A 23,357-nucleotide genomic window follows, 5' to 3' on the forward strand; every position below is an offset into this window, starting at 1 on the left:
AGGAAAAAGGAATAGCTTAAGAAAATACTGAAAATAATAGCAAAGAAGATGAGATCGATCATTTTGTGGAAGAAAATGTAGAAGAACATCTAATACATTGAGAAGAAATTAAGTTAAATATGGGAAAAAAGATGATGCAATTTAGGAAGAGGATATGCATGAACTATAGTAAAGTGAAGAAAGATAGGAGGGAGATTTGGACACAGGAGACACGCAAGAAAAAATAATGAAAAGTCACTGGGGGGAAGGATACAATGAAGGAAAATAAAAATACAAGGATGGAAAAAAGAAGGAAAAAAGGTAGAAGGAATGATGTAAAGATACTATGTGCTATGAGAGCACTGGAAATGACACAGGGGCTAATGGTAATTGAAATGTGTAAGAATGTGAAGGTAAAAGTTATTTGTTTATTAAATATAAAATGTGCTAAAAAAAGAGAAAATAAATAGAGCTAAAGCCTGGTTGTGAAACAAGATTATATAGTTTGTAGGAAATAAAGAATATTCAGGTATATAAGGGTTTTGTCAAGAAATGAAAACAATTAAAATACTCAGTATTACAATACTAATACTGAGTAGGATGGTGATGTGTGATATAGGAAAGGGAACATAATGTGTAAGATATCTGGAATTTCTGCATTCATAAATATAACTGACAGGGAAAATATGTTTGAAGTCTTAAAAAATATGTTTTGGTTAAAATGGTTATTATTATGATAAGAGACTAACTGTAATTTAAGGAAGGAGAAGAAAATAACACAAAGATGAGAAAGTACTGAATGAAGTTATAAAACGTGGAGCGATGCAGGTAGGAAAAAAACAGAATGAACTTGTCAAAGATGGAGATTTAAAATAGAGATATATTATGTAGTATATTCTAATGGAATTGTAGAAATAGAAAGAGGTGTAGTAGTTACTGAGTTTTCAGATTGTAAAGCTGATGGGCAAGAACTCATGCGAACAAATAGGTAAAAAGAAGGAAAATGACTAAAAACGTTAACTTGTGAAGTTAGTAAAACAAAAGAAATGAAATGGGGAATAAGAAATTATGAGAAGAACATATGACAATGAGGGACTTTTATGAAAACCTGCCTGTATGGTGGATAATGTTTAAAGAAAAGTATAAAAAAACTTTTTAATGATTGAAAACAGAATGAAAAATAAAAAGAATATAAATAAATAACAGAAGAGCTTTAAGTACGAATTGAAAAAAGGAATGAGAAGAAGAGAAGTTGAAAGAAAAAACAGAGTGAAAGTAAAAAAAATGTTATTTAGCAAATATTTTTCTTAAAAGGTAAGAAACAGGAGGTATTACCTTATTAAGGAAAGCATGTGAGAATGAAAGAAGGAAGAATGGATGCATTATTTAATGAAGATGGTGGTGTAAGATGTAAAATAAAATGGAATTGGTGGAAAGATTTGTAGGTAAAATATATGAAAAGGAAGAATCTGAGAAACAGGAATTATGTGTTAGAGAATATTTGATGGTACTATGCAGAAATGGGAAAAGAGATAACCATGAAAAAAATTCAGGAAGTAATAAAAGAAGGGAGAAAAGAGTCATCACCAGGATTAGATGGACTGAGGTATGAGTTTTATAAACAAATGGTGAAAATGTGGTTTTCTGTAAACTATTAAATGAATGGTTAGATAAAAGGATAGTGCAGTAAGAAATATGTGGTAGGGTGATAAAATTTATATAGAGAAAAAGATGAAAAGAAGGATTTAAAAAAATGGAGACCTATAGCTTTAGGGAATCCTTATTGTGTCATATTTATGAGAATAATACAAAGAAGGATTCAAAAAAGTGTTGACTGAAGTAATAGGAAATGGTGCATTTGGTGTAAAATGAAGAGAAGTAAATTAAATGTTAATAATAGGTTCATAGGTTCATAGGTAAGTACTAGGCTATCTGCCCCAGGGCATCTATAAGCCTAGTCAGAATGTGTTGGCTTCCACTGCCCCCATAGATTAGTTCTTTGTGCCTCTGTCCAGCAGAGCCATTAGTTCCCTATGCCTCTGTCCAGCAGAGCCACTGCAATGATCCCCGGGGTAAATTTTCTGTTTCTCATCCACTCGTCAAGGTGTGTCTTGAAGAGTGTTTGTGAGGGGCTCGCCTAATGTAGATTGGAATCCTGTTCCAAAGCATGGCGAGTCTCTGGGACAGGAATCTATCTCTCCAGTATGTCCTATTTATCATTGTGGTGAGGTTTAGCTCCCTAGAGCATGTGGCTCTCGGAGATTTGTTTTATTTTTTTTAGGTGGAGCATGTCCATCACTTCTGGGTTGGACATGGCCTTGTATGTCAGGCAGAGATCACCTTCGAATAATCAGTATGCAACTGAGTATAGCTGGAGTTTCTTCAGTCGGGCTGCATAGGGCATCTGTTTGAGGCCAGTAATCCTCTTAGTGAGGTACTTCTGTGGTCTTTCCAGCTGTTGCAGGTGTCTTGTACGGTACATCCCAAATGGGGTGTTATACTCTATGATGGGTCTGATGAGTGGTGAGTAGAGGGGCACAATGACCTCTTTTCTTCTAGATGCAAACCTTTTTGTGATTAGGTGGGCCACATAGAAGGATTTTCTTATCACCTTGGCAATATGATTATCAAAGGAGAGATTACTATCTTCTTGGGTCCCCAGATCCCTTATTATATTTTCTGTATTTAGGGGACTACAACGTATGTGGTAGTTCACGGGTACTTTGTTTTTTTCCAAAGGGGATGACTATGCACTTTTTGGCATTTAGCTTGAGGCCATGATTTTGACACCAGGTATCCATCTCAGTGAGACCCTTCTGGAGGATGTCTGTATCAGATGGAGAGTCAATTATGGCCCCCAGTTTGCAGTCATCTGTGAACTTGGTCAGCCATAGTCCTCCTGTGCTTGCCTGTACCTCTGAGAAGTATAAACTGAACAGGAGGGGTCCCAGGACTGAGCCCTGGGGGATGCCACTTGTAACCGGTTTAGAGTCGGACCTAGATCCTGCAACTCTCACTGTGTAGGTTCTGTCCAAGAGCCAATTGGCAACCCATCTCGTGATGTAGGGGTTTATGTTCAGGCTGGTGAGCTTGTCTATAACACCAGAATGGGGAATGGTGTTGAAAGCCTTTGCAAGGCCTAGGTAGAATGTGTGGACCTCCTTTCCCTCATCTAAAGCCTTGGTAACTGTCTCAAAGAATTCCACCAGGTTTAGAAGGCATGATCTGCCCTTAACAAAGCCAAACTGGGTAGGGTCCAATGTTTGGAGGTTCCCAATGTCTCTGTTAATGAGTTCCATGATGATGCACTCCATAGCCTTGCAGTCCAGGCTAGTCAGGCTTATAGAGCGATAGTTTCCAGGGTCCATTGTGGCTCCACCTTTGTGGATCGGGGTAACTGTTGCTGTGCGTCACTCTATGGATATGTAGCCTGTAGAGAGGCTGAGTTTGAACAGTGTGTTTAGTTGAGGTGTTAGTTCATTTTGGAGCTTGTGTAAGACACAGCGTGGGACACCATATGGACCCATTGAAGCTGTGCTTTTGGCTTTGGATATGGCTGTTTTACCCTGTGTGTCAGTGATTCTTCTGGTATGGTTATGGGCCCTTTAGGGGGTGAGAGAGGGGTGAACTTTACACTAAACCTGGCTGCCAGAATGTTGGCAGTATCAGTTGGTTCAGTGTATTTTGTGCCATTCTGCACTAACTCAGAGCAGATCTGAGAGTTTCCATTTAGGTTCTTGACATAGCTAAAGAACGCTTTGTGGTTATCTTTGGAGTCCTTGGCAATTTTTCTTTTGAAGCTAGCCTTGGATGATTGTATGAGGGATCATAATTTCTTGCTGATACTGATCAGGGATACCTTTCCTTCTTGGGATTTTACTCTTTTCTGTACTAGTTTCCTCCTTCTATTGTATAGCTTGTTTATGGCAGGGGTCCACCAGACTGGTTTGCTTTTCTTTGAGGAGTGAGTCTTGGTTTTGCTTGGGATAGCATGATCCATGCATTCTTGCAGATGCTCATAGAGTCCCTTTGGAAGGGATTCAGCAGCTTGGACAGCATTGTCCTTTAGCATGGGGGCTGTGACCCTTTCCACTTCAGTCTTAAGTAATGTGAAGTTTGCTTTTGAAAAGTTTTTCACAGTGGTTTCCTTGACTGGGGGTGAGAGCGGAATGTGGATATCCAGAGGGATTAGTCTATGGTCTGATCTAACCAGTGAGGGGTTGACCTCCAGTGTGGAACACCGGTCACCCATGTTGGTGATAACCAGGTCCAATATGTTGTCACCTCTGGTGGGAGTGTTAACCAGTTGATCCAGAGCATTTGAGTTTAGTAAAGAAATAATAAGTATGATTTTTTCAGAAAAAAAAATGAGACAAGATTCGGTACACATGACATAGAGAAGGCATTTGATAAGTCATTAGACAGTGTGTTAAATTTTGAAAGTTATGGAATAAGTAAAGAAATAATTGAAGCTATAAAACTTGTTATGAACATTCATGGGTGGAAGTAATGGTAAATTGATACATGGTAAAAGAGATCAGGGTAAGGCGGGAAGTTAAGCTAAAGTTCTCTTACACGAGAGTATCTTTGTTCTACTAATAAATGCAATTATTCAAAGTTTTATATCAGAAATGGATGAAGTATGTTGGAAGATGGGAAAGGAAACCGAGATACCATAATGTCAGACTTATGCAGATGGTTTTGTTATTGTAGCAAAAAAAACAGAAGATGGATGAATAAAAGTGCTATACGAATTGAAAAACTATTTAAAAAGGTGAATTTAAGATTGAATAATGGAAACAGTAAAGAGTTTGTTGAAATAAGAAAGATGAACAGAACCTATTATAGTAGGAAACAATTAATATATTAAGAAAAGTTTGGGAAATATGAAAAACATATGGAATCAGTAGAAAGTAAAACTGGAAGAAATAAAAAATACTTTGCAAGGTGGGGAAGTTTTAACTAATCACATAAAAAGGTGTGTATGTTAAATACAAACATATTGGGAAAGTTGCTTATGTTGAGAAAGTATTTACGTTTCTTGAAAAATGGAAAAGGAATTGCTAGAACTATATTTCAGTTTTATATGAGGTTCAAGACTAAATTATTTAAAAAGAGTAATATACAATAATAAAGAAAAAGGTAGTTAGGTGTGAAAAATGCTTTAGAATGAATGCAACTGTTTTTGGTAATTAAAAGAGTGAAAATCAGGAAGACTGAAATGGTGGGAAAATTGTTATATGAGAAGAATAGAGAGACAAGGAAAAAAAGGAATGAAAAGTAGATCACGGAATGAAATGACTATGTAAATAAGGTAAAGTTATGGAAATTAAAAATTGATGCACATACTGAATGAGTGATATGAAAGAATAATGCAAGATTTTTTTTTTCTTGAAGCTGAGGACATTTTGTGGAGAATTTTGTTAAATTACCTGTAATGGGAAATAAGAAAATTAAAGCAATAGAAGAAAAAATGTGCTATGATTGCAAGGTACAGGAAGATGCAAAACATTGTTTTTTTAGAATGTAAAATGAATAAGTCTTTTGGGAAATGTTTAAAAATGCATATAGTTGGGAAGGTATGAAAAATATGAAAAAGGAAGGATGAAGGAAATTGATAAATGGTATAAAATTTTATTTGATAGAACATGGGCACTGAGGAAAAGAAATTGTGAAGGACTATTGTATAACAAAAACAGAATGGATAGTTATGTATTTGCAGAAAACAGAAAATGAATAACAAGGATAGATAAAAAAATTAAGGAAATGGGAATTTAAGAAGTATGTGCAAAAATTGTGTTGAGTCACAAAATAAAGAATTTGTAAAAAAAAAAAGAATATATATATATATATATATATATATATATATATATATAGATAGATAGATATATAATGCAAATAATGAAGAATAAAGAATGGACCACCAAAGGATGAACTCCAGAAAAAAAATCACAAAGCAAAAAATTACTATGTGCATTCACCAAACTGAGGATAAAAACATTGTTTATTAAAACCAACAAAATAAAAAAATAATAAAGAAGATGAGCTTCATGCAAACATAAAAATATGCACGTATATTAAATGCATAAATGACAGCATAGAAATATACTCTAAATGTAAACAAACAACAGATGTCATCAAGCAGAATACAAGGACATGAGGCTTATAATCACTGATTGGTAGAGCAACAGCCAACAGCTCTGACTGAATAATAAGTCCAGTCAGCTGCCTAAGGTGTCCACAAACCACACTCAGGAAAACTCAGATTCTGGACATGAAACAAGGAGCGATCAAAGAACACTCGATCTATATCAGAATACTTCACACCAACATAATAGAAATATGTATATACATTAAAAGCATAAATAACAACATAAAACTGTGCTCTAATTATAAACAAATTAACAAATAACTCCACCAAATGGGATATGGAAGCATGAGATTCCTAATCACTGATTTGTAGATCAACAACCAATCAACAGCTCAATCTAAACACTGGGTCCAACCAGGAAACAAAGAATGAATAACCAAGAATACATTACCAAGCTGTCTACCTATAGAGTGGTGAACACCAGGTAAAGGCAATTATGTACATACTTAATAAAACAATAATAAATATAAAAACATGACTGAAAACTAAAATGGTTGACAATCAACCAATCATCTATGCCAAATAAAAACACAAACCTATCCAGTAGCTCACCTTCTGGAGAGTATATAGCACATCTACTGCACGCATTTATAAAGAAAGGCTAAATATCATCATGCAGATAGATCTAACGTAAAAACAAAGGAGCACCACAAGTGCCCCAAAAGTCAGCCAAAAACTGATACAATACCACACACAAAAAACCTCCTTAGTATAAAACAGCTGCCAACACAAGCTGATCACTCAAGCAGTCTAAAGTCATCAAACCAAACAACCTAAAACTAAAACAACAGACAAAAAGGGGTGGCAAAAGAGTGCTGCTACAATGGTGGTTGAGACTCAAGATGGAGGAAGAGAGAGAAAATGCTGACAGTGAAATGGGGCAAAAGGCAGTTTGAAAACAGCCGAGGGTCATTGCGAGATATTCAGCAAAACTTGAAGAGCAAATGGCAGAACTGCATCTTCATAATCAGAATTTGGGGAAGAAGCTCAAAGCCAAGGAGCAAACCATTGGTAAGGGCCAGGACAGTCAGAACATCAGTACATGGACAGATTTGGCTTCCACACAGTCACATGTTGCGGATATATTCCCTCGGTCAATGACTGGTGGACTGACTGGGTCACATTCTACACAAATTGCAGACTGCAACCCCATCTTGACTTGATTGAAAAGGAATATGGTGATAGGGAAGTGGAAGAACTCTGGTCACAGCTCAAGATAAAAATCCCTGACTTTTTCCATGATATAGATATTGTTCCTGCTCTTCTTCATGGGGATCTGTAGGGAGGAAATGTCACAGAATGCAATTCAGGCCCAGTAATATTTGACCCAGCCTCCTTCTATGGACTTTTAGAATTTGAGCTGACAATAGCAGGGATGTTTGGGGGGGGGGGGTTGGCAGCTGTTAATACTCTGCATATCACAGTAAGATCCCCAAAGCTGCAGGCTTTGATAAATGGTTGAAGTTGTACCAGGTCTTACATTACTTGGAACTACTTTGGGACATCGTACAAGAGCTCATCTTAGAGTGGGATGAAAAGGCTTCTCAGGTAACTCCAGCACTATTACAGAAGTTTATGTTTGAAATCAAAAAGAAAAAAATATCTGTCTGATGGAAATAATATATTTTAAGAATTTAGCACTGTATTTAAGGAAAAGATGACTGTTCAGTTTAAAACAACTGATGTTGTAGAGACTGAAATGAAAACATATTTTCCAACTGAATGAAATGATAAATGTTTATGAAGTAAGAAATGTGTGTACAGAGTCTGAGAGGTTTGGGTAACTTCCAATATATGTAAAGGGAATGTTAAGAATATCTCAGATGCGATTAACATTAATGAAAAAAGAGTTGGCAACTGCCAAAAGCATGTTTTTATTGTGGTACAGATCATTTACTGCAGGAATGCAAAAAAAAAAGATGTGAAGTTTATAAAGTCAAACAGTTAGGAACTGTTTACCTAAGTGCAGGAAATGTAATGATATATGTCATCTTTTGAAGTGTTGTTTATTGATAGAGGATGAACGGTCATAGAAACAAAATCACTTTTCGAATAAAATAATGTGATCAAGATGGTGAAGCTACATCTGATAGGCAGGGGTGAGGAACAGAAGTGGTGGAGGGTTGATAAAGATGCTATACAGAATATTGAAACCATAACAGAAACAAATGTGAAGGTATAGATACAAAGTAAGTTCAATAAACTAATTGTTGATAATGGAAAAGGTGGGGATATAGAAACATATGACGAAAAGGAGCAAGAGAGGAAAAGACTCATTGTGGAAATGTGAGAAGGAGAAAAACAAAACTAAAAGTTGCACTCACAAAGGCAAGGGGTAATATTTCAGTGTTAGCAGTAAATGTTAACAGCATTAGAAATGAAGTTATATGCATGGCAATAACAGAATGGTGTAAAAATAAATACTGCCATTATATGTTTGTTAGTTACAAGATGAATTACAACAGAGACAAGAACAACCTATAACTGTATGGGGAAGATTTTTTTTTTGTCAGTAGGAAATGAGATGTGCTTAAGCATAACAGTTATGATAAAAAGTGAGGATGTAAAAATAATGGACTTAATAGTAATTATATTAAGAAGATTGGTAGAATGTGACATAAGAAAAGGTGAAAGAATAGTTATACTATGTTATTTATGCAAATATGAATATGACAGCGAAGGAAAAATGTTTGAAGAGATAAGAAAGTCCATGATGCTGAATATGTCAGTATTTATGGTAAGAGACAATATCAGTAATTTAAGGAATGATAAAAGGAAAGATAATGCAATATATAAAAGAAGTTATATATGGTGATGTGATTTGATATTGGGGAAGACAAAACAGAAATAGATTATGCTTTATACTCAAAAGGTATGAAAGGTATACTGGGAGATGTGAAGACATTTCTAATCATAAAGCAATATAGGTTTAGTGGGTGATAACAAAAATGTTATAAAAGAAGGAAAAGGAATAAAAATGTTGACAGCAGACTTTAATATATTAAAACAAGAAAAAGAAAAGTTGTATTATGAGCACATGACATATAACCATGAGGGAATATTATGGAAAATAGAGTTTTTGTTGACTTGTATAGAAAAGAAAATAGAAAAAAACATATATTTAAATATTGAAAGAAAACAAAGAAAAGACAAGAAGAAAAATGTGCAGAAATCTTGAATGAGTTTGAAATTAAACTTGAAATAGTAAGTACAATGGTAAATAACTTAGAGAGAAATTATATGGAAAAACTAGGAAAAAGGTTATATTATTATTGTTTATACAAATGTTTTTATTTAAAGGGAAAAAATAAGTTTCTCCATGGCTAGGAAAAAATCATCATCAGGCCCCTTTTTTTCATTTTTTTCTACATGGGGTTGGGGTATTGTGTTAACTGTCGCCAACTCTCTCATTTCTGTGCCACACTCCTACCTTCTTCAACACTCTTGACTGATTGTCACAGATTTTCTTTCACACAATCCAGCCACCTCTTTGTTGGATGTCTTCGCTTCCTCTTAGCTTCTTCCTGTTTGTCCCAAATCTTCCTCACCAGATTGTCTTCTGCTTTTTTGCATGTGTCCAAACCTCCGTAATCTGTTCTCTTTGATCTTTTCTGCAATTGGAGCTACTTTGGCTTCTGCTCTTATGTCATCATTTCTTCATCTGTTCCATAGTGTGCATCCTACAACCCTTCTTAGACACTTCATTTCCATCACCTCTAGCTTCTTCGACTGTCCTCCTTTTACTGCCCAGGTTTCTGTACCATACTGTAGTACTGGTTGCACCACTGTCTTGTACACCTTACTTTTCAGCTTCTTTGGCATTCTTCTGTCCTAAACTACACCTGACACTCTGTGCCAGTTGGCTGCAGCCTCACTGATTCTAGCTTTGAACAGTTTATTTAGACTTTCTTTCTCCTCAGCCACCCCTCCCAGACACTTGAAGATGTTTACCTGTTCCACTATCTTCCCTTCTATCTCTATTCTTGGCTTCTTCTGATTTTCCCAATTTGCTGCCATTACCACTGTTTTATCTGTATTTAGTTTCATCACATGTGCTTTCAATTTTGCATTCCATTATCCTATCCTTTGCTGAAGTTCTAGCTCAGGGATATCCTGTAATGCCGCATCACTAGGAAAACTTATTAAAAAGGAAAAACAAGGAGATTATTGTATCTACCCAAGAAGAAATAATGAAAATAGTTAAGAATTTTTTAAGTGATGTATAAAAAGAAAGATGTGCAACACAAAGTATGGAAATTACAATTAGACAAAGAAAATAAATACAAAAAATAATAACAAAAGGTCAAGAAAAATAGCACACGATCCATATGGACTAGAATATAATTTTTATAATGGTATAAGTAAAAGTGAAATATTTTTGTTATATTCTAATGGGATGGTTAATATAGGAAATAAAGGAAGAAGATATATATGATGGGTGATAAAAGTCATATGATAAAAAAGATGTCAGGAAAGATATAAATAATTGGTGACCAATAACCTTAGGAAAAATAGATTACAAAGTATGTATGAACATTTTTCTAAAAAAAGGTGCTGGATCAGGAATTAGATGATGGTGTTTCTAGTATTAATGGATAAATAGTAAAAGAGACATCTGTGACAAAGGGAAATACTGCCAGCCCAGCTATCTGCAATTTTGTAAATAATTCTATGTAATTTGTGAATATTGATATACTTTATACAGTAGTGTGTATAAAGTACTAAGCTAAAATGTAACCACAGCATGCCCTGTTGGAATAGAACAGGAATGTACCTGCACTATTGTGACTGTATAGATGTATATGTTTAATGGAAACTGGAACACAGGAGGTTAACTTGAAACATTTCAGAGAAAATATTTGAAATTAAATTGTTTCATAACCACATAATAAAAAAGATATTATCTCTCAGTTTCAGTGCAGTAGCAGGCACAATGTCTAGAGCTAGAAGTTTTTTTGTATTGTCTTGAAAGAGAAGTAATTACTAGGTTTAAGATGCAGAAGTGCTTTATTGTTATATGACTTCCGGGATCTGCAAACATTTGAGAGATATTTATTTTTCACTGGGAGATGCTACATTTTTCAAGTGACAAAAAGTGATGTCATCCAAACTAACCCAGCAGTAATATTTGATATGAATGTAAGAACTCTCTCAGAGAGATACTGTGCATTTTTGCACTTGTCTTTGACCTGACAACATCCACTCATCATCACCTCTTCACTTGCCTTGCTGTAAGAGTTTAGGGCATAGTAACTCTTTTAGATTCAGATAGGAATAGAGTAAAATGCAGCCTAGATGTTTGCTTTATTTATTTGAGACTGTCCTGCAATATTGTTTTAAATATTTCCTGTGATTTTGAACTTTGATGTAACTAATTACTTACTGAGTATTGTCTCGTTCTTTTATTATTTATTATTAAATATATTTAAACCTTTTAATTGTGGCTGGTCTGTCTAGAGATATTAAAGCTCTTAGGGTACTTGCATATCTATTTGGTGACACTGTACAGGCCACTCCTAAATAACCTTGCTCTTTGTCAGACTACCATTTGCATTAATAGTAACATTACACAGTAGGATTGGACACCCTTTCCTAAGGGTCTTAAAGTAGCTGATAAGAGTGGGCTGGTGGCACTGAAAACTACCCAATAGTTTGGGCAGAAGGTGGCATAGCTAGTAAACCTGTGCCAGCCTTTCCAATGTGTGTTTGTGTGTTTGTATATAAATCAAATCTCAAGGAGTGTGTGTGTGTGTGTGTCAGCTACTTGGGCAGGGACATAAAGCACTGGTTGGACAGAGAGGGTACTATTGATCTTGGTTTGGACACTAAGCTGAAATCCCAACCCTATAGCTGTGCCAGTGGGGAGTCTTACTGAGGATCTGGAGAAGGATGGGAGAAACCAGCCCCAGACTGACTGTGATCTCTGTGTGCTCTTAAGGGAAATTGCACTTTACTGTGTGTGAACTTGTCATCCTCTCAGTGTGTACATTCCCCACTGTTGCCAGTGGTGATGGTTGAGGCTCCTTGATTACTGGGCCAGTGCAGGGGAATCACATATTAATTGGTTGGCAGTGGTGGGATATCCACATCACATATTAATTGGCTTGTAGTGGTGATTTGATTATTAGGATTCAGTTGTGTGGATATTAAATTCCTGTAGCCTGTAAACAGTGGTTACGAAGGAAGGTGTTTGCACTCTCAATCAGCCACACAGTGAACATTCAGAGTTTCATATCACAGTTGTTTTTTTTTCTTAGCTTAGTTAGTAAGGGAGAGCAAGCAAGCATGTCAGCAGAGGAGTATGATAAGCTGACAAGGAGCCAGTGGCTGAGATGTGCCAGACGAAAGGACTGGTGCAAGCCAATCTGAATAAGGCAGAAATAATTGTAGCCTTGGGCACAGCTGCATTGCAAACCAGCAATCAGGAGGTCAACCAGACTGGCCTTGGAGATGTACCACTCTCAGAAAATGGACAGCTCAACCTTTCCATAGAGGACTTAAAAATTCATCTGCAGGTAAAGAGACATGAACTTGAATTAGAAGCAGCAGAGAAACTATGATTTCTGGAAGCTGGGGAGAATGAGAAACAGAGGCAACCGAAAAGGAGATGCTAACTCATCACCAGTGTCATGGAGGTAATGGGGAAGGGAGTCACTAAACCCCAGAAGCAACAAAGGTCAGTAAATTTCTTCCACAATTTACAGAGCAGGATAATTTTGATAGCTTCATTCACATGTTTGAAAGGGTATCTAAACAGTATAATGTTGACCAAGGGCTCTGGGTACAGTTCCTGACCCCGTTACCCAATGGTAAAGCTGTAACTGATATTTCTAAATGATTTGATACTGATTGCTTAAATTATAATACAGTCAAAAATTGTTTGTTACATTTTAAGTTAACACCTGAAGCTTATAGGAAAAAGTTGTGTGAGCATAGAGGGAAGGCAGATGAAAGTTTGCATGAATATATTGCTGAACTAAGCACTCATTTTCATAGGTAGGTGAGTCGATGTCAGGTCACCACTTCTGAAAGGCTGGCAGACCTTTTGGTGAGGGAACAATCCCTTTGCACATTGCCTGAGGACATGAGAATCTGGTTAGCAGACAGACAATGCAGTCCTGCAGATGAGTTGGTGAAGAAGGGAGATCTATACCTAGCATGCAGGGCATCACTGCACAGGAAAGGGACACCCACTGCTGCTCATGGGTCTAAAAGAACCTGTGGTGGGCAGCCTAGACTGCCCCAACAGAGTTTGCCAGTAGCAGGGGAAGCCACTAGTCCAGGTACACATTCAGGACCAAGGGTTAAATGTTTTAAATACAACCAGTGGGGCTATGTAGCATATAGATGTCCACAGAGGCAAGGGGGAACAACAATTTGGGAAAGCCAGTAAGTGGGAATGACAAAATACCAGCAGTAAGTTGTCTTGAGACAACAAAGGTACCAAACTACCACAATAGATTATATCCTATCTTAGTGGATGGGAAAGTGACTACTGCTAAGACAGACACTGCCTCTGACCTAACCATTGTGAAGCCTGCAATGGTTAAAGAGGGGCACTACATGCTTGGGCAGTCTACTCCACTCAGAGCTTTAGGAGGGACCCCATTCCAAATACCTTTGGCTAGGGTTCACCTTGACTGGGAGGGTGGAAAAGGAAGCAATCAAGTAGGTGTGTTTGAAGATATCCTTGCAGATGCCTTGATAGGGAACGGTTTTGACACTGCAGTACCTTGTGTGAATGCAGTTAAATCCATACAGGCTTGGAGACAAGCATGTGGGTCTCATAGCCTGGGGAGACACAAACAGACCACACACTTCTAGCCAGGACTGGTGAGGTGGTTACTTCAGGGAGGGAGGTACCCAATAAGCAGTGAGCCACAGCTGCTTTTGGGTACTGATGTTCCCTTGGACAGAGTGACTGCAAGGGCAGAGGTGAGTAATAGTATCCAGGGTCACAGTGAGGCACCACTGTCAGAGGATGCCAGATGTCCTGTGGAAGGGAAGCTGGGAAGGATTACAAAGAGAAATTTGAGATAGGCTTCACTCTCAGACCCTACATTACAAGGCCTGATGGAGGTAGAGTGAGGCACCTGATTCTCAAGGGAAGGGTGAATCTGTATATTGGAACAAAGGGTTACTGTATAGAGAATGGACCCCTGAAGGAGGGGTAGAGGGTGAGAGAATACAGCAGTTGGTTGTGCCCAAAGCCTACCATCTGGCACTTCTAGCCATAGCCCATGATATTCCCTTTGCAGGCCATATATGCATAAAGCATACAAAGAGACATATTATGCAGAACTTTTATTGGCCTGTGATTTCTAGAAATGTAACAGGGTACTGCAGGACATGTGAACAGTGCGAAAAGGTAGGCAAAATAGGAGACAAGGTGAAAGCTCCTTAGATGCCTTTGCCTGTGATTGAGGAGCCATTTCAGAGGGTAGCTACAGATATTGTGGGGCCTTTGAGTGCCCCAAGTTCCACAGGGAAAAAGTATATCCTAGCGGTAGTAGATTATGCCACCAGATACCCTGAAGTGGTGGCCTTATCCTCCATTGAGGCAGAAAAGGTGGTAAATGCTTTGTTAGAAATTTTCAGCAGGGTAGGCTTCCCAAAAGAAATGCTGACTGACAGAAGTACCAATTTTATGTCAGACCACCTGGCTTGTCTGTGAAAACACTGCGGGTGAAGCACCTAAAGACCACCCCTTAACATCCCCAGACTAATGGCCTGGTGGAGAGGTTAAACTCTACATTTAAGTTCATGCTATTGACATTTGCAGACCAGTTCAAGAGGAAGTGGGACACATATTTTCACTGTCTAGTGTTTGCTTACAGAGAGGTGCCCCAGGAATCCACAAGTTTATCACCCTTTCAGTTGCTGTATGGGCATAGGGTAAGGGAACCTCTACATTTGATTCAAGATGAGTGTGAAGATGAGTGTGAAGCCCACAAGGAGTCTGTTGTGGAATATATACTAAACCTCAGGAGAAGGCTCAGGGAGCTTATAAGCTTGGTCCAGGAGAACTTGGCAGAAGCCCAACAGCAGAAAAAGGTCTGGTATGGCAGGAATGCTCGAGCTAGAGAATATGCTGTGGGGCAGCAGTTAATGGTTCTCATTCCTGTCAGACACAACAAGCTGTAGGCAGCTTGGGAGGGACCCTTCAAGGTGGTAAGGAAAGTCAGTGATGTTAACTACATGGTAGAACTGCAAGGCAGGAGGCAGGGGCATAAATTGTACCATGTTAACATGATGAAACCTTACCATGATCGGGAGTCCCCTGTGCTGAGTATTTGCAGTGGATTGCAGGAGGGGTCTGAGGGGATCTGGTGACTGATCCCTCACTGAGGCTCAGACTGACACCTTAGTGGAAGGTGTAGCAATGTCCCAACAGCTATCCCCTACCCAGGTTCATGAAATCCGAGCAGTGTTACAGGAGTTTGGGGACATGTTCACTGAGAAACCAGGGAATACCCACCTGCTGCAGCACTATGTGGATACAGGATCCCAAAGGTCTATTAAGCATACCCTTATAGGGTGCCTGAGAGAATCAAACAGACTCTGAGGTAGGAGATACAATAAATGTTCAAACTAGGGTAATCAGAGTCCAGCAGTCCCTGGGCCTCCTCAGTGATGCTGGTACCAAAGAAGGATGGCAGCACCAGGTTCTGTGTGTACTACAGGAAATTAAATAGTCACACAAAGTCAGTTGCTTACCCATGCTTAGGACAGATAAAGCCCTAGAGAAGTTGGGTAGGGCAAAGTATCTTACCACTATTGATCTTACCAAGAGTTACTGGCAGGTGCCCTTGACTCTGAGTGCTAGGTAGAGAAGTCAACCTTTGTGACTCCTTTTGGCTTGTATGGGTTCACAAATATACACTTTGGGATGAAAAATAACCCAGTGACTTTCTGGTATCCTAGCAGGAACAGAAGATTTTGCCCTTGCCTACCTAAATGATATGGCCATCTACAGCCGTTCCTGACAACAGCCCTTCAGCAAGGCAGAGGAGCTGGGCAGACTACTGAGGGCAGGGTTGACCACTAAGCCCAGTAAGTTTCAGGTGGGTATGGCAGACATCTCCTACCTGGGCCATAGAGTGAGAAGTGGTAAGATCAGGCCAAACCTGCCAAAGTGAAAGATATTCAGATATGGCCAGCCCTGTTACCAAAAAGCAGGTGAGGGCATTCTTAGGGACAGCAGGGTACTTTATACAGGTTGTCCACAATTATAGTAACATAGCTACTCCCCTCACAAATCTGACAAGGAAAAAGAAACCAGATAAGGTAGTGTGGGTTCCAGCATGTGAGCAGGCATTCCAGAAGCTTAAAGGAGCTTTGGGAGGACCCCTTGTGTTAGCCAGTCCAGATTACAGCAAAAATTTGTTGTGCAGGTGGAGGCTTCAAACCATGGGGTGGGGGCTGTACTCAGCCAGATCTCCTCAGAGGGAGAAGAGCACCCAGTGGTATATTTCAATCATAGGCTCCAACCTAGGGAGGAATGTTATGCAGCTGTAGAAAAGGAATGTCTAGCCATAGTGTGGGTTCTGCAGAAACTTCTGCCTTATCTGTATGGAAGGAAATTCACTGTAGTTACAGACCACAACCATTAACATGGCTACATTGAGCCAGGCAGCAAAATGCCAAATTCTGAAGGTGGAGTCTAGATTTGCAACAATATGATATGACAGTGAAGCCCTGCAGTGGGGTTAGCAATGCCAAAACAGATGGCCTCTCAAGACAGGGAATGGGGTAAGGTGTTCCCAGATAGGCCCAACCCTCTCAAGCAACATTTTCAACAGTCACTTGAAAAACTAGCTTGAGTTTGTTTTTGGGGGGAAGGGGAAGTGTGACAAAGGAAAATAATGCCAGCCCAGCTATCTAGAATTTTGTAAATTATTCTATGTCATTTGTAAATATTGATGTGATTTATATAGAAGTGTGTGCAAAGTACTGAGCTAAAATGTAACCACAGCATGCCCTATCAGATGAGAACAGGAATGTACCTGCACTATTGTGCCTGTTTAGATGTATATGTTTAATGGAAACTGGAACATAGGAGGTTAACTTGAAAAAAATCAGAAAAAAATAGTTGAAATTAAATTGTTTCATAACCATGTAATAAAAGACATGCTGTCTCAGTTTCAGTGCAGTAACAGACACAATGTCTAGAGTTAGAAGTTTTTTGTATTGTTTTGAAAGCAAGGTAATTACTAGGTTTAAGATGTAGAAGTTTCGGTACCATCAAGAGTCAATTTATTAGATTAAAAAGACTCTGTAAAGATACACATACCTTATATATAGAAGCAGACCATTTAGAGATACTATTTAGGGAAAGAGGATATGATTCAGGTTTGGTTGCAACCATCAAAAATAATATAATTAAAAACACATCGTTAGAGAACCAGCAAGTCCACACTAAGACAAGAACAAATCTTAATAGACATAATGAATTTGTATCTGTAATTTTAAATTACACTAGTATTGTTAATGACATTAAGAGGATTTTCCACAACAATTGGAAGGTGCTCATTATAGACCCTTTTGTTAAGAAATTGGTGGGGGACAGGCCACATTTTATGTTTAAAAATAGCCTGAATTTAAAACAGCTATTATGTAATGATAAATGCACAGTTCAAAACCCACCATTACTATTTAGCCATAGGAGAGGCACATTTCCCTGGCACAATTGTAACAGATGTGGTTCTATTTCAAAAAAGTTAGAGTTTCAACACCCCACACTGAATTTTGTTTTTCAGCCTAAGTTTTTTGCAAATTGTTGTACTAAGAATCTCATCTATTCGCGCGCGCGCGCGTAAGGCGCGGGCAAGGCGCGCGCATAAGGTAAAAGGGCAAGCGGTAAAAGGCAAGGGCAGGCGGGCGCGCGCGCGCGCGCGCGCGCGGGCGCGTGCGCGCGGGGCGCGCGCGGGGCAGGCGCGCGCGTGGCGTGCAAAGGCGCGGCGGCGCGCGCGCGCGCGCGCGTGGTGCGCGCGCGTGTGCGCGCGTGCGCGCGCGGCGCGCGCGCGCGCGTGCGCGCGTGCGCAGGCGTGCGCGTGCGCGCGCGCGCGTGTGCGCGGCAAAAGCGCGTAAAAGGCAAGCAAAGGCTTGCTACCTGTAAGAATTGTCAAGCTTTTTATGTTGGCCTTACAAAAAGATGCCTAAAAGATAGGATATATGGCCATTTGTATGACATTCAGAAGAAGAATGAATTAAATGCCTTAGCGAAACACATTTTGGAATACCCCCTCCATAACTTTGACGTTAGGGTTTTAGAAATAGTCAAACATAACAATAGAGGTGGAGACAATTCATTACTTCTGAATAATAAGGAATTAAAATGGATCTTGAGACTGGCTGCACATATACCTCCTGGTATTAATAATCAAGTTTCGATTAAATCTGTTTTGGAAGCTAGATAGATTTTCAGCCCTGGTTTTTAGTTCATAGTTTTTATATCTCTATATGCATTGACCTTTGCACAAATATTACATCATTAAATATAAATCAACCAAAATTTTAATATTTGTATTTCATTAGCATTCATGTATACATTTTTAATATATATATTATCATGTTTATACTATTTTTACATATTTATTTATAGTATCTATTTATTCATAACATTAAGCATTAAAAGTGATTAGTTAATTATTTATTCACCTACTCAATAATAGTTACATATATATTTGCATTGATGTGTTAAAATTATTTATTTATCTAATTAATTATTTGCCACACTAATATATATTTACCATATATTGAATACTAAATATTGAATATCTAAATGATTTAATCATTAATAATTAATTAATCAACATATATTTTAATCAATAATAATTTAAGAATAGAAGTCATATATTATATATATTACATACCTTAAAATAAGAATGTATTGAGTAATATAAAATTTATTGCTATTTAAATGATTAAGCCCCTTTTTAGACATTTGACAAATGTATTTGATATACTATCTTGAAATAAGTATTCATACTACAATACACAAGGTATTTACAAGTATTTATTGTATTCCATTATTTATTCTGTTTTTATTCTGTTTCATTTTTTATGTGTATTCATTGATTTTTATCATGTGCATTTATTGTGCTTTTCTGTACTAATGTACGATTATTTATTTATTTATTTATTTATTATTATTACTATCACTCGCTGTCAGCCTAATGTTTTAGTTTTGATTAATAGCTGGATGATTGCTTATAAATAGCATTGTTCACTTTAAGATCCCGAAACTCTTCCTTTTGAGATAGTATGCACTAACCTACAGTTTAATTAACTAAACAATTGAATAATTGAACAATCCTTTAGTTTTAATTTGGCGCCTTTTTTACTTCTTTGTATAAATAGAGATTCTATAATGTTATTTGTACTGTCTGATGAAGCGTAGTGGTGACTACGCGAAAGCGCTTACAAACAATAAAGGTTCTTTGGTGATTATATACTGGATTTCTTATTGGAAAAGTGAAGCTGCCGTTTCTGTTTTGTCGATTTGAATGCATTGATCTACATGAACTTTGAGTTTCTCATAGATTTCCTAATTGCCTTTTGTAACTTTTTGGTGAGAGAGCCTGGTTATTATTACCATTTTACCAATTTGGGAAAGCCAGTAAGTGGGAATGACAAAATACCAGCAGTAAGTTGTCTTGAGACAACAAAGGTACCAAACTACCACAATAGATTATATCCTATCTTAGTGGATGGGAAAGCGACTACTGCTAAGACAGACACTGCCTCTGACCTAACCATTGTGAAGCCTGCAATGGTTAAAGAGGGGCACTACATGCTTGGGCAGTCTACTCCACTCAGAGCTTTAGGAGGGACCCCATTCCAAATACCTTTGGCTAGGGTTCACCTTGACTGGAAGGGTGGAAAAGGAAGCAATCAAGTAGGTGTGTTTGAAGATATCCTTGCAAATGCCTTGATAGGGAACGGTTTTGACACTGCAGTACCTTGTGTGAATGCAGTTATATCCATACAGGCTTGGAGACAAGCATGTGGGTCTCATAGCCTGGGGAGACACAAACAGACCACACACTTCTAGCCAGGACTGGTGAGGTGGTTACTTCAGGGAGGGAGGTACCCACAAGCAGTGAGCCACAGCTGCTTTTGGGTACTGATGTTCCCTTGGACAGAGTGACTGCAAGGGCAGAGGTGAGTAATAGTATCCAGGGTCACAGTGAGGCACCGCTGTCAGAGGATGCCAGATGTCCTGTGGAAGGGAAGCTGGGAAGGATTACAAAGAGAAATTTGAGATAGGCTTCACTCTCAGACCCTACATTACAAGGCCTGATGGAGGTAGAGTGAGGCACCTGATTCTCAAGGGAAGGGTGAATCTGTATACTGGAACAAAGGGTTACTGTATAGAGAATGGACCCCTGAAGGAGGGGTAGAGGGTGAGAGAATACAGCAGTTGGTAGTGCCCAAAGCCTACCATCTGGCACTTCTAGCCATAGCCCATGATATTCCCTTTGCAGGCCATATATGCATAAAGCATACAAAGAGACATATTATGCAGAACTTTTATTGGCCTGTGATTTCTAGAAATGTAACAGGGTACTGCAGGACATGTGAACAGTGCGAAAAGGTAGGCAAAATAGGAGACAAGGTGAAAGCTCCTTAGATGCCTTTGCCTGTGATTGAGGAGCCATTTCAGAGGGTAGCTACAGATATTGTGGGGCCTTTGAGTGCCCCAAGTTCCACAGGGAAAAAGTATATCCTAGCGGTAGTAGATTATGCCACCAGATACCCTGAAGTGGTGGCCTTATCCTCCATTGAGGCAGAAAAGGTGGTAAATGCTTTGTTAGAAATTTTCAGCAGGGTAGGCTTCCCAAAAGAAATGCTGACTGACAGAAGTACCAATTTTATGTCAGACCACCTGGCTTGTCTGTGAAAACACTGCGGGGTGAAGCACCTAAAGACCACCCCTTAACATCCCCAGACTAATGGCCTGGTGGAGAGGTTAAACTCTACATTTAAGTTCATGCTATTGACATTTGCAGACCAGTTCAAGAGGAAGTGGGACACATATTTTCACTGTCTAGTGTTTGCTTACAGAGAGGTGCCCCAGGAATCCACAAGTTTTTCACCCTTCAAGTTGCTGTATGGCCATAGGGTAGGGGGACCTCTACATTTGATTCAAGATGAGTGTGAAGATGAGTGTGAAGCCCACAAGGAGTCTGTTGTGGAATATATACTAAACCTCAGGAGAAGGCTCAGGGAGCTTATAAGCTTGGTCCAGGAGAACTTGGCAGAAGCCCAACAGCAGAAAAAGGTCTGGTATGGCAGGAATGCTCGAGCTAGAGAATATGCTGTGGGGCAGCAGTTAATGGTTCTCATTCCTGTCAGACACAACAAGCTGTAGGCAGCTTGGGAGGGACCCTTCAAGGTGGTAAGGAAAGTCAGTGATGTTAACTACATGGTAGAACTGCAAGGCAGGAGGCAGGGGCATAAATTGTACCATGTTAACATGATGAAACCTTACCATGATCGGCAGTCCCCTGTGCTGAGTATTTGCAGTGGATTGCAGGAGGGGTCTGAGGGGGATCTGGTGACTGATCCCCTCACTGAGGCTCAGACTGACACCTTAGTGGAAGGTGTAGCAATGTCCCAACAGCTATCCCCTACCCAGGTTCATGAAATCCGAGCAGTGTTACAGGAGTTTGGGACATGTTCACTGAGAAACCAGGGAATACCCACCTGCTGCAGCACTATGTGGATACAGGATCCCAAAGGTCTATTAAGCATACCCTTATAGGGTGCCTGAGAGAATCAAACAGACTCTGAGGTAGGAGATACAATAAATGTTCAAACTAGGGTAATCAAGGAGTCCAGCAGTCCCTGGGCCTCCTCAGTGATGCTGGTACCAAAGAAGGATGGCAGCACCAGGTTCTGTGTGTACTACAGGAAATTAAATAGTCACACAAAGTCAGTTGCTTACCCATGCTTAGGACAGATAAAGCCCTAGAGCAGTTGGGTAGGGCAAAGTATCTTACCACTATTGATCTTACCAAGAGTTACTGGCAGGTGCCCTTGACTCTGAGTGCTAGGTAGAGAAGTCAACCTTTGTGGCTCCTTTTGGCTTGTATGGGTTCACAAATATACCCTTTGGGATGAAAAATGTCCCAGTGACTTTCTGGTATCCTAGCAGGAACAGAAGATTTTGCCCTTGCCTACCTAAATGATATGGCCATCTACAGCCGTTCCTGACAACAGCTCCTTCAGCAAGGCAGAGAGGAGCTGGGCAGACTACTGAGGGCAGGGTTGACCACTAAGCCCAGTAAGTTTCAGGTGGGTATGGCAGACATCTCCTACCTGGGCCATAGAGTGAGAAGTGGTAAGATCAGGCCAAACCTGCCAAAGTGAAAGATATTCAGATATGGCCAGCCCTGTTACCAAAAAGCAGGTGAGGGCATTCTTAGGGACAGCAGGGTACTTTATACAGGTTGTCCACAATTATAGTACCATAGCTACTCCCCTCACAAATCTGACAAGGAAAAAGAAACCAGATAAGGTAGTGTGGGTTCCAGCATGTGAGCAGGCATTCCAGAAGCTTAAAGGAGCTTTGGGAGGACCCCTTGTGTTAGCCAGTCCAGATTACAGCAAAAAATTTGTTGTGCAGGTGGAGGCTTCAAACCATGGGGTGGGGGCTGTACTCAGCCAGATCTCCTCAGAGGGAGAAGAGCACCCAGTGGTATATTTCAATCATAGGCTCCAACCTAGGGAGGAATGTTATGCAGCTGTAGAAAAGGAATGTCTAGCCATAGTGTGGGTTCTGCAGAAACTTCTGCCTTATCTGTATGGAAGGAAATTCACTGTAGTTACAGACCACAACCATTAACATGGCTACATTGAGCCAGGCAGCAAAATGCCAAGTTACGAAGGTGGAGTCTAGATTTGCAACAATATGATATGACAGTGAAGCCCTGCAGTGGGGTTAGCAATGCCAAAACAGATGGCCTCTCAAGACAGGGAATGGGGTAAGGTGTTCCCAGATAGGCCCAACCCTCTCAAGCAACATTTTTCAACAGTCACTTGAAAAACTAGCTTGAGTTTGTTTTTGGGGGGAAGGGGAAGTGTGACAAAGGAAAATAATGCCAGCCCAGCTATCTAGAATTTTGTAAATTATTCTATGTCATTTGTAAATATTGATGTGATTTATATAGAAGTGTGTGCAAAGTACTGAGCTAAAATGTAACCACAGCATGCCCTATCA

The 23,357-nt window shown here is 39.3% G+C and overlaps 1 pseudogene; it reads left to right on the top strand.

Moving 5' to 3' along the window:
- The first annotated feature begins 332 nt into the window (after window positions 1-332).
- LOC122792345 lies at window positions 333-7,655 on the top strand (annotated as a pseudogene).
- Window positions 7,656-23,357: the final 15,702 nt, after the last annotated feature.

This window comes from Protopterus annectens, chromosome 1.part2 (assembly GCF_019279795.1).
Source record: "Protopterus annectens isolate FY-2018-M chromosome 1.part2, PAN1.0, whole genome shotgun sequence".
Classification (NCBI taxonomy): Eukaryota; Metazoa; Chordata; order Ceratodontiformes; family Protopteridae; genus Protopterus; species Protopterus annectens.